Genomic DNA, 5,022 nt, shown 5'->3' on the forward strand with positions numbered 1-5,022 from the left:
GTTAACCAATGTCATAAAACAATGTGTGTACTACTGTTTCATGAGAAACTATTTGTTCTGTAAGCCTTCACCTGAAGTACAATAAAATAAAAAAATAAAAAAAATAAAAATGCCATCCACTTGTAGTATTTCTGTTATAGCAGTACTAGATGCCTAAAACGATACCCAAATGGTCAGATAATCCAGATCCATTTGGAAATATTTCAACTCTCAAGTCAATAAAATTTCCCTAAGATTCTGTAAGTCTGAATAGATGTGTATTTTTCTGTATATTATACAGTATCTGAAGGGGTTATGGCTACTGAGGTGGGACAGAGGAGAAGGAAGTTTCCTTGAATTGCTATTTTCACAAAAACTTGGTGTCTTGGGCTGGGTTCTCTAGAGAAGCAAAACCAGTAACGCGTATAAATATATATGTAGAGAGATTTATATCAAGGAAATAGCTCATGAGGTTGTAGAGGCTGGAACTTCCCAAGTCCCTGGGTCAGGATAGAGGCTTCTCCTGATTCATGTAGCTGCAGGGGCTGATGAGCTCAAGATCGGCAAGTCAGAGAACAGGGCTCTTGCTCACAGGCTGCGAAGATCAACGAATCCCAAGATAGGTAGGCAGAACCACAGGTAAGCTGCTAGCTCAAGTCCCAAGAACCAGAGGTCAGACAAATAGGAGCCAGCTGCAGGATTCAGAGTGACCAAAAAAGCCCACGAGCCTTGCCAGAATGTCCACTTATAGTTGATGCAGGCCACGTGCCCAAGGAAACTCCCTTTCAACTGATTGGCTACTCACAGGAGATCCCATCATGGGGGTGATCACATATCAGATCTCAACATGGAAGTGATCACAACATTATATGACTGCCAAAACACTGAGAATCACGGCCCAGCCAAGTTGAGACACAATCTTAACCATCACTCTTGGTCAAACTCATCTGTTTCACAAGTTAAGTTTTCTATTTAAGAGGCTGATATTGATTATTTAGTCATAACTCCATCTATATTAATCTCCATCCATCAGGTGCATATTTTCTTTAGGACTAAAAGCAGTTTTTTTTTTTTTTTGCTTAAATTTATGTTGTGCCTTATCACTGCCTCCCCTCAGTATGACTAATTATATAAAAGGATAGTGAGATTTAAAGGAGGGGGAAATTGAGGAAAATAGAATGCAGAGTCTGCTGAATATTTAAATGTGTCATGAGACCAAAAGCATAGTTTAGGTGATTTGAAGGAGATTCATAATCTAAAAAAAAACAGATCAATGTTGTGATGATTTTAGTGTCTGAAATCTTTTTGGTTCAGTGATGTTTCTAAAATCTATGTAATGACATTATAAATATATATGCTAGAATATTATAAAAATTTACAAGTTTTCTACATTATGTGCAGTAAATGATCACAACCCTAAGCACAGTGAGTGAGAAAATACCAAAAGATGTATCATACGCATTCGAAAGCTGGACAGTGAATAAGGAAGGCCAAAGAAGAATTGACACCTTTGAATTTTGGTGTTGGTGAAGAATATTGAATGTACCATGGACTGCCAAAAGAACGAACAAATCTATCTTGGAAGAAGTACAACCAGAATGCTCCTTAGAAGCAAGGATGGCGAGACTACATCTTACATACTTTGGACATGTTGTCAGGAGGGATCAGTCCCTGGAGAAGGATACCATGCTTGGTGAAGTAGAGGGTCAGTGAAAAGGAGGAAGACCCTCAATGAGATGGATTGACACAGTAGCTGCAACAATGGGCTCAAGCACAACAATGATCATGGGCATGGTGCAGGACTGGGCCATGTTTCTTTCTTTTGTACATAGGGTCGCTGTGAGTCAGAACCAACCCAGCAGCACCTGACAACAACAATAATATTCTTATGATGGGACAATGGATGATTAATATTCCTTTTTTATTTTATAAATTTCATATAATAGAAATTTATTATATAAAATTGAAAAAAATAAAATAAAAATGTAATCACTTGGTTTGTTACTGAAACAGTTACCAAAAGAAAAATAACAACTTTAAAATTTTTGGCTTTATCTCTTTTGGCAAAAAATATCTGAGTCTCTCTTTATCCTCATCAACTTTTAAATCCTGTATCAAGAGTTTAGAGCCTGCCTTTAAAATTTCTCACAAAGAAGATTAATAGAGTTTTAGAAGTGGACAGACACTATCCCCTGTGATTTTCATTCATCCCCCAAATTAAAACCTTCCAAAAACTGAGCCAGAGTTTCTGATGACTTAATTTTTTCAGCAAATGTACAGCAAAGGTTGACAGTCAAGGTACATTTTCAAAAATCAAATGGGGGTCAGAGATCGTTGAGCATATCCATACCATCTGGGCCAATAAAGACTGTTAAATGTACTTGAAAACACAATTTGTCAGAGACTGAAGGTTCTCTGAAGGTCACTTACAGCTTAAGGCATTTCTATTTTAATTTTTTCCCTGTGTTAAGTGAAGTTATTGTGTTATTTTTAATTATAAAGTTTGTGCTTATTTTGTGAGGTGTAAACTATGGGAAAAGAGAAAGGTGAATAAAATCAACACTAACTTTACCCTAGAAGCAAAAAGGATTAACATTTGGATGTATTTCCTTTTAGCATTTTTCCGTGAATATTTTTGCTCACAGATAAGGTCAAAATAATACTATATGGCAATTTAAGTTCCTACTTTGCTGTTTAAGAATTTAACATAAGAATTTCTCCATGTTATTTCTGGAAACACTAAATGTGTTTAAATTTTTGGATCAGAAATGGGAGATAAAACAGTGGGGTAAAAACCACTCAACTGAGACTTGAAAGCATGAGTTTCAGTCCCCAGAGTGCCCCTGTCTGGGGTACAACTGTGCATAGCAGTTTCTTTGTCTCTGGATGGCAGGGAGTGTGGAATGGGTAGACCAGAAAAAGTTGGTGCAAGAGTCACCTAAAAAAATTGTTAAGGTGCAGATTTCTGGATCCAGCTCTAGATATTTTGATTCAGTAATCTTGGGGTATGCATTTTTAATAAGAATCCTGGCTGATTGTGTTGCAAGAAATTCTGGGGCCTTCCATTGAACAATGAAGTAGATGACCCTTTGCCTTCAGAAATTGCTGCGGAGTTGGAGAAGTCCATAGACAGCAGAGAATGTTCAGGAAGCATACCAAAGTTGCCAGCACCACCTCTGTTGAGTTCAAGAAACCCAGGATAAGTGGCTCCCGAAGCACAGCTAGCTGAAGGGTAACAGCCAGATATTATGGCCCTTAGTCTTTTTTACCGAGCTTATGTCAAGCATTCTTTACTTTCATGGTAATGTTGCTGTTCTTGTTTCTTTACTTCACAACCGTTCCCTATCACCTTTCAAATTGCAAAATTATTGGCAGAGTTCACATTAGAAATGGGCTCTCTTGACCCCTTTCCAAGATCTTCCCACTGCACCATCTTACAAATTCCAATTTTCAGGGGAGCCCAAGAAACATCTATTTGAAGAACCTTTCCCAGTTCTCCAGTCCTTTCTGTATTCCTACAGTAACTCCCTCCATCCCTGTGTGCTTACTTCTTTCATCGTGGGTATACTATCGTTAGTTCACCTACCACATGTCCACATTAGGCTGGATTTTTCCTGGTGCCTAGCACAGTCCCTAGTTTCCTTGTGCCTAGCTCAGAATATATGCACTATAACATTTTTTGAATTAACAAATAAATATATAGTCCTTTTAAGGCATCTATTGTTTAGAGAAGATAGTACATTTATACAGTATGGGTTTTATTCCCCCTTAGTTAAGCTCTGTGTTTTTCAGATGCCAACATTATGAAATTTCATCCCTTGTTTAGGCGGCATTCAGAGTAATTCATCTTTTCTGAAACTGTAGGAGTATATTATTTTACTTTATTAACCATACATCTTGAGGTAGAATTTCCTTTTAAATTTATTTCAATTGGTTGGCCTGATTTTCTTCAGAGACTTCATTTTAAGTTGTTGTTTTATTCTCTGATCAGAATAACTACTTTATAAAAGAAAGGAATAAATTGTTCAAAGAAGATAGTAATATCTATTGACATTGTTTTAAAATGCAAATACAATGTAAACTGGAAGAAGTCAAGTTGCCAAATAGTCTGGATCACTTCTGAGTAAGAAGAAAAATTCAGATTACTCATTTTTTCTATAGCAAGCCATTGCAAGCCTCTCTATGCATGTTCTTTGAAAGGAAAGGAGGTGCAGAAGTGAACCAGAGGATATTCATTCTTCATACTTAGTTACCCAGTAATGAGAACACCTACTGACATTTCCTAAGATATTTCCAAAAATATACTTTCTTCTGAAAAATATACATATTATGCAAATTATTTCTGAACTATTGTAGGGGTCAAGGAAACCCCGGCCCCATCTTCTTAGTCCCAAGTTGCTTCCACATGCTTTTCTTCTTGCCATTACCCTTGGGGAGTCCCTTCCTCTGAGACTAAAGTGTCTTTCCAGCTCCCTTGTAGGACCTGGACATGAGATTTTGTAATTTAAGAATTTCCTTGCTAACCTTCACTTCACTATATTTCTGGCCCCCAGTTACCTCTGAGTTCATCTCTTACCTTCTTCCTTTGCCTCTCTTCATTCCAGCATCTTTAGTGTCTGCTGCTCCTAACCCACCTAGCACACTCCTAACTCAGGCCATTTTCTTTACTGTTAGTCTGCTTGCAGTGCTCCTTCCTGCTCCCTGAGCTCAACATAGCCTGCTCCCTCTAGTCCTTTAGGTCTTTATTCACGTCACTTGATCAAAAAAGCTGCCGTTCTCTATTTCCTCACTCTGCTTTATTTTGTTTTCTGTAGCACTTATCACCCTCTGACACATTATGTATTTGATTGTTTGATATCTATTACTGTATATCTGAATATATGCTACATGACAGCAATGACTTTTTTGGTTTTCTTTACTGCTTCTACCTCGGCACCTAAAATAGTGCCTAGCACATAATAGGTGCTCAAAATTTATTTGTTGAATGCGTGAATGATTACTATGAGGAAATAGCCAGGCAATTTTTTTTTTTTTTTTTTTAAT

This window comes from Trichechus manatus, unplaced genomic scaffold (assembly GCF_000243295.1).
Source record: "Trichechus manatus latirostris isolate Lorelei unplaced genomic scaffold, TriManLat1.0 scaffold00016, whole genome shotgun sequence".
In the NCBI taxonomy this organism is placed as follows: domain Eukaryota; kingdom Metazoa; phylum Chordata; class Mammalia; order Sirenia; family Trichechidae; genus Trichechus; species Trichechus manatus.